This window comes from Lipotes vexillifer, unplaced genomic scaffold (genome assembly GCF_000442215.2).
Source record: "Lipotes vexillifer unplaced genomic scaffold, Lipotes_vexillifer_v1.1 scaffold496, whole genome shotgun sequence".
NCBI classification, from domain to species: domain Eukaryota; kingdom Metazoa; phylum Chordata; class Mammalia; order Artiodactyla; family Lipotidae; genus Lipotes; species Lipotes vexillifer.
In genome coordinates, this window is record NW_006786690.1 from 5,557,756 (window position 1) to 5,570,803 (window position 13,048).

A 13,048-nucleotide genomic window follows, 5' to 3' on the forward strand; every position below is an offset into this window, starting at 1 on the left:
CAGGTGAAGGAATGTCAGGGTCACAAATGAGAGGTGATGATGGTGAGTGAGGAAGAGCCAGTGGGGAAACTGAGCCAGGGAGGGGAGCCAGCTTCAGGGCTGGACGGATGTGAAAATTCCAATCTCAGCAACTCTGCTGGTTCACCAGCTGAGGAAACTTGGGCAAATTATTTCACCTTCGAGTCATTTCCCTCACTTGAAAAATGGGCTGTTATAAGGATTAAAAGCATGAATGTATATAAAGCACTTAGTAGAGTGGCCTGGTGCATAACAAATATTCAGTAGATGTTAATAACTCTTATTACTACTATTACTACTACTATGGATATTATTATGGAGGGGGGGGGGAAGGGGTTAGAGGAACTCTTTCCGGGACGATCCGAAACCAGCCTTTTCCTTCTCCTTTTTACTTTAAGCCTGAGTTGTGACCAGCCCCAGAAACCATTCCCCACCCTTCATTGAGGAGTGAACCAGGGACACAGCTCCATGGAAGGTCTGCACCCTACACCAGAGGTGAGTTCTGGCACAGTCTAGCTCAGGAATCCTCCTGCTTTCCCAGACCAGGAAAAGAAGACTGAGGAGGACAGTGACACCGACCTGGGCACCACCCTGGGCCTGTCCCTTCTCTGCCCCTGTTCACACAATGCCTAAGTCTAATTTGGTTCCTGGATGTCTTTCCATCTTGTGTGCCAATTCTAATGAGTGGATAATGGCTGCCTATAGGACTGCATTTAGATGGAACTTAAGGTTTAGAAGGAAAGAGAGCAGTGGTTGATTACTCATGTCTGACATGTACAAGACAAGAGGGTGACAGCATGCATGCCAACTATTTGCCACACGTGAACTAGAAAAGTCCTAACCTTGCCTCCCTCAAACAAGCCATAGTTGTCAGGCAGGGTAACTGAAAGCCAAGAGGGAAAGGGACGTGTCCAAGGTCACACAGCTTGAAATGGCAGGGCTGGGGTTCAAAACCAGGCTCCTCTGGCTTTCTGAGGATGCTTCCTGCTAGGATTGTCATTTCCTTCCTCTTGACTAGAAAAGGAGGTGTCCAGGCCAAAACCCATTGTCTGGGAGAACAGAAGTGGCTGTCCAACCGGGAGTGTGCCTGTGCTTGGTCCCCTCCCTCTGAGACCTCCCACATGACTTTGCAAACCCTAGAGACAGATGGTTCCACTGAAAAGAAATATATACAGCAAGGTCCCCTGAGGGCTTGTATCCAGACAAAAAAATTGAATCCAGATGCTAATCTGATTGGGCAGGAAGGCATGAGACCTAAATTTGGGTCTCATCGCCTCTTTCTAGCTGTGTGACCTTGAGAAAGTTACTCAGCTTCTCTGAGCTTTAGTTTTCGTCTCTATAAAATGGAGAGGATAACAAGTTAAATATAATAAGGTCCTTAAAAGTGATTTGCTCAGTTCCTGACACAGAGTAAGACCTTAAATGTTAGTTGGAAGGATGAGGTCAAGGGGAAAAATGAAAACTCACAGCACTTTCACAAAAACTACTCATGTGATTAAGGCAAGGCTCAAATGAGCTTTTGAGAGGAACTTGTTTATCTTTGATATCCTGATAGGCTAAGTGAAGCTGAAATATGAATTACTACATTTGATCATTTCAAAATAAGCAACCAGACTCTTCTAGGAAAATAGGGTGTGTCATTCATGTCACAAAGAAGGAAGCATCCTTGAGTGGGTGGATTGGCAATGGTAGGGGATGAGTGTGTATATTTCCCACTTTCCAGGCTGAGTGATTTTGTGCCTCAGTCTCCTCATCTGTAATGGGATAATTGCACTTGCCACATAGGGCAGCCGTTAGACTAACTGAACAGTTCCAGGACAGGCGCTGACCTGGCATGGCAACATTAGCGGTGGTGTGTGGACGTGGGAGGGGGGTGCTCGCTTAATGAGGCGGAGGAAACAGAGCAGCTATACAGGTGCTAAGAAGGAGTGAAGGAGGGGAGGGGGGTCTCAGAGTCAGCTGACACACTTTCTACCCAGCATGGTGGCAGATGAGTACGTTATTAACTCCTGTATGTTAAGAGGCCAGTAAGTCAAAGTGGGAACAGGTGGAGTAAGAAAGAGACAAATGATACTCAGAGAGGCCAAGCCTGACACAGGTGAATGACAGCCAGCTTAGAGGATTATAGGACATCGAACTGACAGCCTCAACCTGAGGTCTGGGAGAGTGCCCACCCTGCTGTTCTGTAGACAAAGTAAAAGGTGGATCAGAGAAGGCAAGAGCTTGACTTCACAAAAAGTCACATGGCAGATCCTTTTAAAAGTGAGATTTACGGGGACTCCCCTGGTGGCGCAGTGGTTAAGAAACCACCTGCCAATGGAGGCGACATGGGTTCAAGCCCTGGTCCAGGAAGATCCCACATGCCGCAGAGCAACTAAGCCCGTGCACCACAACTACTCAGCCTGTGCTCTAGAGCCCGCGAGCCACAACTACTGAGCCCGTGCGCCTAGAGCCCACGCTCCGCAACAAGAGAAGCCACCACAATGAGAGGCCCGTGCATGCAGCGAAGAGTAGGCCCCGCTCGCCACAACTAGAGAAAGCCCGTGCACAACAACGAAGACCCAACACGGCCAAAAAATAAAAATTTAAAAAATTTTAAAAAATTTTTTTAAGTGGGATTTACGGTTTTTCAAGTGAAAGCCACCTAAACACTTTTATAAAGAACATAAAATGTTAGCTGGGCCGGCAGCTTGCAGACCTGGCCAGCTGAAGTTCATCTACCTGAATCACAAACTGAGATCTGGGAAGATGAAGACGCTTCTCTCAAACAAGCCCTGGGTCAGTGCCTCACTACAGGGTCTCAGAGGAAATAGCCTCCCAGCCGCCATTCCCCTCTCTCCCTTCCCTGGGTCAGGGCAGGGTGACTGAGGCACCTATGGGAGGGGTTTGGACCCAAGGTGTCCATCCCTTGAGCTTCAGCTGCAAAATGGCAGGGGGTGAGGGGTAGGTGAGGTTCAAAGATGATGTGGAAAGTGCCTGGTACCCAGCGGGTACCACACAAAATGCTGCTTCCCACACAGGGTCATTCCTAGCACTCCTCTGCAGCGGCAGGGGCCAGGGGCCCTGTGGCTCTGTCAGGACTCAGGGCTCCCCCTTGTTCATCTTGTACCCCGCAGAACAGTTTGCTTGTGGAGACCTTCTAGGATCTCATGCTAGGCAGCTGCCTCCAGAGCTTTCACCATGAGCTTTAACCATGAGGTTTCATGGCCTCCTACGCTGCCCTTGAGCTCAGACACGGCGATTTGGAGATCTGTGCTACAGCTGGGCTATGGCCTTGGTCATACGGTCATAGGCTTGGCCTATGGTCATCAATCACCAGGGCTTGGCCCCCAGAAAAGGGGGCAGAACAGAGAGCTGTGGGTTCAGAGTGCAAGACGGTGTTTCCTGTCTGCGAAGTGACACCAATGCACAGGGCTACTGGGAGCATTAGGTGAGGTGGCAGATGTCAAGGGGGTCCCTCCCCTCAGGGGGCTGCATAATCTCTAGTCTGAAGCACCCCAGGTTGCCTGTCCCCTAGGGGGTGGGCCCTGGGCCCAGCTTCCTAAGCACTGACAGGCTGATGCTCTGTTAGCCCCCAAACTCTAGAGCCCTTAGCCTCTTCCTGGGAACAGAAAAGCAGAAAGAAAGCTCCCTCCTCCTGGCTGACATGTTTCAGAGATGCTGCCAGGCCCCGGAAGAGGGATTGGTGTCTCTGTGTCCCACATTCCTAACCTGAGCCTCCTGAGGGCTGGCCCAAGCCTCAATGAGCACCTAGCCCAGACACTACAAACTCAGAAGGCAGGCAGGGAATGGCAATGAAGCAAATGGGCTGGGTGCGAGAACAGGGCACAGTGGGGACTGCGGCCAAGTGGGTGGAGCAGCTGCTAATCAGCTCCAGTCATGGTGGCCAGGCAGGGATGCAGCCCAGAGTGGCCACATCTTTTGATCTTTTGAGAAGCCAGAAACCCTTATTTTTATGTAAACTGCAATCACCAGCAATGAAATCAATGTTTTAAAATCACTGCAGGAGACTTATAGACATCGAAAACAAGCTTATGGTTACCAAAGGGGAAACGTGGTGGGGAGGGATAAACCAGGAGCTTGGGATTAACACATGCACACTACTATATATAAGATAGATGACCGACGGGGACCTACTGCATAACATAGGGAGCTCTACCCAATATTCTGTGATAACCTATATGAGAAAAGAATCTAAAAAAGAATGAATATATGTATATGTATAACTGAATCATTTTGCTGTACACCTGAAACTAACAAACATTGTAAATCAACTATATATCAATAAAATTTTTTAAAAAATCACTGCGGGAGTCAACAATGCTCCCACCCCCACCCTTTTCTGCCTCAGGAGGGCAGTTTGTGACTGACCTGCCATAACCTAAGTCACAAATGTTTGAGGACCAACTCAAATTAAATCAGACCCATTCCAAGTCTTAGGGATGTCCCAACCCCCCAACTCCTGCTCTTCAGGCAACTTGGTTTACAGATGAGGACACTGAGGCTCAGAAAGGGGAAGGGACTTGCCCAAGGTCACACAGGTAGTATATCAACAGTTCAAGGGCTTAAACTCTGCTCTGAGTTGCGGATCTTTTTCTACCAACTCATACCATCTGTATTCTTCCTTCAACAATTCTTTCTTTTTAAAAAATAGATATAGGGCTTCCCTGGTGGCGCAGTGGTTGTTGGGAGTCCACCTGTCGATGCGGGGGACACGGGTTCGTGCCCCGGTCCGGGAGGATCCCACGTGCCGCGGAGCGGCTGGGCCCGTGAGCCATGGCCGCTGAGCCTGCGCGTCCGGAGCCCATGCTCCGCAACGGGCGAGGCCACAACAGTGAGAGGCCCGCATATCAAAAAAAAAAAAAAAATTGTTAAAAAATAGATATATTGGGCTTCCCTGGTGGCGCAGTGGTTGAGAGTCCGCCTGCTGATGCAGGGGACACGGGTTCGTGCCCTGGTGCGGGAAGGTCCTGCATGCCGCGGAGTGGCTGGGCCCGTGAGCCATGGCCGCTGAGCCTGCGCATCCGGAGCCTATGCTCCGCAATGGGAGAGGCCACAACAGTGAGAGGCCCGCGTACCGCAAAAAAAAAAAAAAAAAAAAAGATATATTAAGGATATGCTATGGAAATGATACACACCAAAATCAAGATAGTGGTTACTTTTAGGACAATCATGGGTGACCCTGGGCAAGCCGTTCCCCCTCTGGACCTCAGTCTCCCTGGTCTGCAAAGCAGCCGGTTGACAGAGGCAGCCTTTAAATGCCTTCCAGCTCTGAGGAATCTATGAGGTCTCTTCTCTGGCCAGTACTTTGTGGCCTCAGATGAGTATAAAATAGTAATAATAATAATAATGGGGAGGGCTAGTCCACGGTAGCCAGGAAGGAACACTACAATTTTAAGTGAAACTTGACTCCTGGTTACTGGAATTCAGAAAGAATGATCTTAATACCCAGGCAGTTTAACCACCATCTGACAGTTAAACAAAAACACATCTGGTTTAACTTCATTTTCCTCATCTCCTCCCCCCCCCACCCCCTACCCCCATCTCAAATTTTACCTCTTAATTTGAGAAGTCAAATTAAATGCAAACAATTGATTTCATGCCACAGTGAGGTTGAGAATTTCAGCATGGAAAACTTTAAGCATGAAGTTTTTCTGGGAGTAATTAGTAAATGTTGGGGGGTTGTATGAGGGGGGTGGAAAAATATGGAGACTATTCTTGAATGTTCTTTGGACACTGAGCATCAGAGAAGAGTTGCTGGGGGCCTACTATGAACCCAGCACTCAGAGAGGCCAAGTGACTTGCCTCAGGTCACACAGCTAGGGATTGGAACCCAAGATGCTGATCCCAAAGCCAGCACTTTCCCCCCTGTCTAGGCCTTTGTAACCGACATAGGGCCTTCCCTCTGGCCCTTATGGATCACCTGGTAGTGGCAAAAAAACTGTCCCATAGGAAATACTAACTTCTCAACAACAATCTCCAACAGTGGGTCAGCCCCAGCTGAGCCATTCAATGGTGAAAAGCCATTTATGATTTTGCTGGCCCCACACATCAACGCTGCAAAGTACATATTATTAACCCATATTACAGATGATTTCCTTACCTGAGGCTCAGAGAGGGAAATAAACTTGTCTAGGGTCACACAGCAGTGCTGGGAATGAACCTCCAATCTACTGCCCACAGCTGCCCTCTAAAAGTGAGGACATCTCTAAAAACAAAATAAAAAAACACACCGCACAGCTTAGTTGCAGCCTGCTGAGGATGAGGACAACGACGTAGCACTGGAAAGCTGAGTGTGCATTCCTGTGGCCATGTGGAGATTGCTGGGTGCTGGTTCTCAGCTCAGCTTGCTCACTCTCCCCGTAATGTTCTCTTCAAGCTCTGAGTTTTGTATTAATAACTCAAGGTGAGAACTCCGAGCTATGTCACGGGATCCTACCCCTGGATTAAGAGGCCTCATCCCCAAAGATGGGTACACGTGAAGATCGCTAGAGTTGATCACCAAGGCTCCAGCCCCAGCTCCCCAGGTAGCATCTGTGTGTCCTTGAACAAGTCACTTCCCTTCTCCAGGACCGATTCCTAGTTTGCAGGGAATGTTGGGTATGTAAGCCATGGGACAGGCAGGGCTTGAGTTTGGTTTCACCTCATTTCAAAGCTGGGACACACAGAGGCAGAAGGCACTGTGGAGATAACAGCCCCAGGCCTGTTCCCAGCAAGGACCTCCAGGCTCCTGGCCAAGGCTGAGTTTAGGATGACAGGAGGTGGCACCTGAGTGTGGGCAAGGAAGACGCCGTGCCACTCCACAGCACAGCCCATCAGGGAAAGGACAGGACCTAGGCGGGGGCCGTGTGTGACAGGTTTCCAGGGTTCAGGGACAGCGACATAACCCTATGCCCAGTCTCAGGGTTGCATTTTCTGCTGAGATTAGAGCTGATTATAGACAATATTTTCTTAGGCACAGACATCAGCTAAACACTTTGCATACATTAATCATACTATTTATTGATCTCCTCAACTTAAAGGAGGAGACTGGGGCATGACAGAGAACAGAATTTGTCCCAGGTCACACAGCTAGGTTGCCTTTTCTATTAGTGAAAACCAAAGGTTGGCTGATCAGTTTTACCCATGTTATTGCATTTTAATCTCCTTCCCTGTGAATTGCTTAATTCCAATTCTAAAGTGTCAATTTCAGAGCCTGAAAACATTTTGTTACACAAGCTTCCAGATGGCTGTTTAATTTACCACTGCATTCTCAGCACCTAGAACAGGGCTTGGTGCATTCATAAGTATTTGTTAAATGAAGATAGCGTTTTGTTTCTGGCCTCAGTTCAGTTTTATTTCTCACAATAGTCTCATAAGAGAGGCATACTCCCTATTTTCCAGGTGGGGACACAAATACAGACAGGGGCCATCACTCAAGTCTGTCTTACTCCAGGGGCTGGGAAGTTAGGAAGCCATGTCCAGGAGCCTCTTCTGCTTAGGGAGTTCAGAGGCATGAAGTTCAGGAAGAAAAAAGGAGGCAAAGGGACAAGAAGAACAGGGGCCAGGGAGTGGAGTAGGTGGGGGGAGGAACAATACAGTGGGGAGGACTAAAGATTTGAAGAAGGCAGGTCTAGAGCATGGGCGGAGGCAAGACTGAGCACCAGCAGGCCCAGAAGAGGAAAGGTCAGCCCCTCATCTCTTGGGTCATATAAAGGAAGCAGGGAGCTAAGGTTGTAGGGTTTAGAGTCTGGATTCACATCCTGGTCTCATATTTACTTAACTTCTCCAGGCCTCAGTCTTCCTATTTGTAAACAAGATGATGCATGTGAAGTGTTGGAGTCTGGCACACAGTAGGCATTCAATAAACAGTTGCTGTCATCTTTGCTGGTGTGGGAGCCAACCCCTTGCTTACCAGGGAAGCCCGGCCCACCGGGGGAGTCTTTCTTTCCCGGGGCCCAGAGGCCCTTTCTGGCCTGAGAATTGCCCCCTTTTGATCTCCAGGGTTTTCCCCCTCCACCCTCAGGCCTTTGTAAAGCCCCCCCTCCCCCAATCCCATTACGCTTGGAAAAAGGGTCAGAAGGGACACTGTATGGGAAGGATGGGGCTTTTCTTAGCTTCCCGCCTCACCATTGTTATCATGCATTTAACCCTTTCTTATCAAGACTTGGCATGGGAACCAACCCTGAGCTATCCGCTCACCTGAACATGCCCAGAGATGGATCGCAAACTCTCTCAGCTTCCGGGGCTCCGGAGCTTTGCCCTAAGGCTGCTGTGCCCACCCCGGACTCCCAAACAGACTCCAACACGCCGGATGTACGTTCCCCCACTCCCACCCCCCTGCGGCTCCCGGACTCAAGTGCCTCCCTCCCTCTACTGTTCCCAGCTCTGGCCCAAACTACTTTGGAGCCCACCCAGGCAGACCAGCCCCCTCCCCGACTACTGTGGCAAGATCTAGAGATTACTAGGTGGTTGGCAGTTCTGGGTGGGCAACCTGACTCGCTTGATCTCGGACCAAGGGGGTTCCGTAGAAGCCACTCAGTCACGGAGCACCAGGAGGAGGTGCCTAGACTGAAGGTGGGTGTCTCAGGCAGCGGCCTGGGAGGTAGGAGACCCCAGGGCTGCAGCAGCGGTCGCGAGAGCAGTCCCCTTGACTCGCCGGCTCCGTGAGCGCCAAGTCCAATTTCTAGCCCGGCTCAGCGCGCCCGCCGGGAGCCTCGGATGCGCGCGAGCACGGGAGCGGGACAGATGGCTGGGGGGTTCCGAATGGGCTGCCTTGGGAGGTGTCGGGGCGCAGAGGTCCCTGCCCCGCCACTGATATCAGACCTCGCCACCGTCCCCAGGCGAGGGTGGAGGATGTGGGAGCGGCCGGGGAATCGACCACATCCCTGGGGCCGCGGGGAGCCTGGAGCCAGCGTCAAGTCTTTACCTGCGCAGAGTTCGTGGGCGAAGGTCTGTCCTGGCACAAGCGACGAGAGGTCGGTGCACTGGGACGGAAGGCGCGGAGTAGCGGGAGCGCGAAGCTGGCGGGGCCACCTCCCCCGCGGGCTTATAAAGGCGACCGCGGGACCCGAACGCGGCCGGGGCAGCCCTCCCCTGCTCCCGACCCCGCCCCCGGCCGGGGCCCCGGCCCTCCCCGCCCCTGCCCCGCCCCTCCCCGCCCCCGGCCCCGGCTGGAGCGATGCCCGCCGGTCCGCCGCGTGGTCAGGGCGCCCCCTGCCGGGGAGTGGGGCACCCTCCCCCTTTCCGCGCCCCGGCTCGGCTCGGGTCCCGCGCGGGGTTGGGGCGGGCTGGGGTGCCACTGTCTCCGTGTTCTCCTGCTCTTTCCGCCTCCGCGCTTCTCTCTCTCTCTCTGTGTCTCTCCTTCTCTCTCTCTCTCTCTCTCCCCGCTCTCTCTGTCTCTCTCTGTCTCTAGCTCTATGTCTCTCTGTCTCTCTCCGTCTCTCTCTCTGTCTCTGTCTGTCTCGCTCTCTCTCTGTCTCTGTCTCTGTGTCTGTCTCTCTCTATGTGTCTCTCTGTCTCTGTCTCTGTCTCTCTCTACGTGTCTCTCTGTCTCTGTCTCTGTCTCTCTGTCTCTCTGTCTCTGTCTCTCTGTCTCTCTGTCTCTACTTTCTCTCCATGAGCTCTGGCTCTGATTCCGTCTCTGTGCGCGACTCTTTGGGGTTGTCTTTAGCTTTGGATCCAATTTACTTCTGTCTCTTTGTGGCTGTCTTTCTCGCGCCCTCTGTCTTGTCTGCCCCTCTCTGTGTGTCTGCCTCTGTGTCTGACAACCTGTCTCTATTTGGGTCTCTGTCTCTACCCATCTCTGTCCACGTGTCTGTCTCTCCGTCTCTGTGCACCTGTGTCTCTGACTCTCCTCACTGTCCCCTCTCGCTTTCCCACTCCAACCAGACCACTAGCCTGTCTTTTTCTCCCCTGCCCTTGGGCTGTCTCTTTTGCTAGGGGCTGAGGAAGCAGAGGGAGACCTAGAAGGGGGTAGCTTCGGGGAGGGGATCCTCCCCTAGACAGGGCCAACTCTCCTAGACAGGGACTGTTCCCTCTTTCTCCTTAGAGCCAGCTAGGGTTCCTGCAGACTGCATCCCAGCCAGAGCCTGAGGACCTGTCTCCTGGGTGACCAGAGGAGGAAGCCAACACGCCCCATGCAGTAGAAACAGACAGCCCAGGTTCAAGACTCCACCCTGGTGACCTTGGGCAAATCATTTGAGCCCTGTGGCATGGCCGGCCCCTTAATAGGCAGACATGATCTCCCCTGGCTTCCCTTATCACATGATGAGAGGCAGATTAATATGAGACAGGGTTGAAAAGTGCACAGGAAACTCTAAAGTTCTAGTTAAAGGGGGTTGGAGCTGGGACTGGAGGGGATTGAGGCCAGAGCAGAGCAGAGAAGGTGTCAGCACCAGCAGAACCAATACCAGCCCAGAATTCTCTCTCTTACCTACTCCATGCCAGCTCAGAGCAAGGCATCTTGCATACATTATCTCCCAACAACCCCATTTTAGGGAGGAGAAAACAGAGGTCCAGAGAGAATATGCAGGCGGCTTGTCAGTATAATTGGAACAAGAGCTGGGGCCTGGCACCAGAAACCAAGAATGTATTTCTTTTTCTTTTTTCTTGTATTTTTAGCAACTGATACTGCTTCTTTATTTACAGGAGTGAGATATGAAGTTTCTTTTTTGACATAAATTTATGTTTTTAGAAAGTGAAGCAAAACATTGATTAAATATTATTTATTTATGTATTCAGTGGGTTAGATTATTATGGCAAAAATCATGGACGTGGTAAATGAATCAAGTTTGGGAAACAACACTTTTGCATAAGAAATTGTGGGTGAAAGCATCCAGAACCTGGGAGGGGTTCTGTAATTGCTCACAAACTCCAAGGAAGGATTTAGGGATACGAAGAGGCTTGAGATGGTGTCATCATCAGTGAGCCAGGGGTAAATCCCCAGGTATGGGAGGTCTGCCTGTCCCAGCTTGAACAGAGGCTGGGGGGCTGAGGCAACAGGGAGTTGGAAGGACCCCATTTCACCAGTCATGGGCCCCCATGCCTGCTCCTGACTTCTGAGCTCCCCAAGGCTGGGGGGGATGGACACTTCTGGTTGCACCACATGGTCAGCATTGGGCCTCCTGTGTGTCTATGGTTTTTCCCCAGCTACCACCTTGGGAGTCCAGGGATTGGTTATGAGCAAGACGGACCACTACCTTGCCAGTCCTGCTACCTTCCTCCCTCACTCTCCCTACCCTGCTCCTGGGCTCTGTGCCTCAAGAATTCAACTGAGGTGGAGTCACCCAGCAGCCATTGCCTCCCCTGTTCCCTGGATGCCACCCCTCCTGGTGCTGTCAACACAGCAGGAAGGAGGCCTGAACTGGAAACCAGGAGCCCCATCTTCCAGCTCTGCTTCCTGGGTGAGCTGAGCAATCGCTTTCCCTGTCCAGGCCTAGATTTCCTCTGGCTGGCTGGACTGGACAATCTCTAGAATTCCAGGATTCCTGGACCACTCAGCTGTGAGAAAACAGTTCATTATATTAGGTTTCTCTGCATCTACACATACCGTGTCTCTGGGGATTTGTTTCCTTCTTGAAAAAATAAGCAAATTGGACTGCATGACCTCCAAGCTCCCTTTATTCTAAGAGCTGATGATGTCATTTGATTCTTACAACAGTTTTTTAAGGTGGACAGGGAAGGCATTTATAACCCTCATTAGAGATGAGGAAACCGAAGGCCAGAGATGTTAGTTACCTAAAGGTCAGGGTCAGAGCTGGGGCTTTTCCTACTCATTCATTCACTCCATGTTTATTAAATGCATGCCATGAGCCCCCTGCCTTGAGCAAGGTCTGAAGCTCACCAGGCATCAGAAACTGAGTTAGAGGTGAAAAGACCCAGGAGCTCAGAGTTTTCTCATTTCCACTAACCCTGGAGAGGTTCCTACAGGGATAAAGGCTGAGATGGAGATCACAGGGGTGTCAGGTCCTCAGGGTGATGGATGAAGGAGAAAGGATGGAGAGAGAAGAACAAAACTCCAAGGCCTATTTATGGGTGGCATCGAGGAGTCAGCTGTGACCCAGCGCTGGAGGATGGAGCGCCTGAAATCTAGGCAGATATTTAAAAAGGAGGGAGTCTGGAAACCCTTTGTCTGTTTTAAGCCTTGGATTTGAGGGATCATTTTATCTTAAACCTAAGCATAACCAAAGGTTCAACCATTTGACTCCCAGAGTCACCTCCAGCCTCTCCTTCAACTCAATAAAACAAGGACCCAAAAGCCTGAGATGGAAGGAACTAAGGGTGGTACTGCCCAGCGTTACTGAACGCTGACCTCATGTGAGGCTCTGACCTAATATGAGGCTTTGTACATATTAACCCAGCTAACCCTCACAACAACTTTTATTCCCACTTTACAGATGAGGAAACTGAGGCATATACGAGCTGTCATTTGCAGAAGTGCCTGCCAGCCTGGTGCAAAGCTCTTCACTTTGCAAAGGCGAGATCTCATTGGCTCCTCCCTACAACACTGAGGCAGCATCATTAATGTCATCCTCGCTTTTCTTTTTTCTTTTTTTTTAAATTTATTTAATTTATCTTATTTTTGGCTGTGTTGGGTCTTTGTTGCTGTGCACAGGCTTTCTCTAGTTGTGGCGAGCAGGGGCTACTCTTCTTGTGGTGCACGGGCTTCTCATTGCAGTGGTTTCTCTTCTTGCGGAGCACGGGCTCTAGGCACACAGGCTTCAGTAGTTGTGGCGCGCAGGCTCAATAGTTGTGGCTCGCAGGCTCTAGAGCGCATGCTCAGTAGTTGTGGCGCGTGGGCTTAGTTGCTCCTCAGCATGTGGGATCTTCCTGGACCAGAGCTTGAACCCGTGTCCCCTGCATTGGCAGGCGGATCCTTAACCACTGTGCTACTGGGGAAGCCCTCATCCTTGCTTTTCAAATGAGAAAGCTCTCAGCTCAGAGAGGCTTAACAACTTTATTCACTCAACAAATATTTATTGGATGCCTGCTCAGTGCCACGCACCGTGCTATAGGATCTGGGGACACAAGTGAACAAGATAAAGATTTC

General features: G+C 50.9%; 1 protein-coding gene across 1 annotated transcript in view; it reads right to left on the reverse strand.

The window, feature by feature from the left end:
• Positions 1–9,023, reverse strand: part of ALPL (alkaline phosphatase, biomineralization associated) — a 57,004-nt gene extending 47,981 nt beyond the window's left edge. The window contains exon 1 of the mRNA XM_007459216.1: positions 8,927–9,023. The gene's annotated coding sequence lies outside the window, so the exon portion shown is untranslated. The remainder of the gene's footprint in view (positions 1–8,926) is intronic.
• Positions 9,024–13,048: the final 4,025 nt, after the last annotated feature.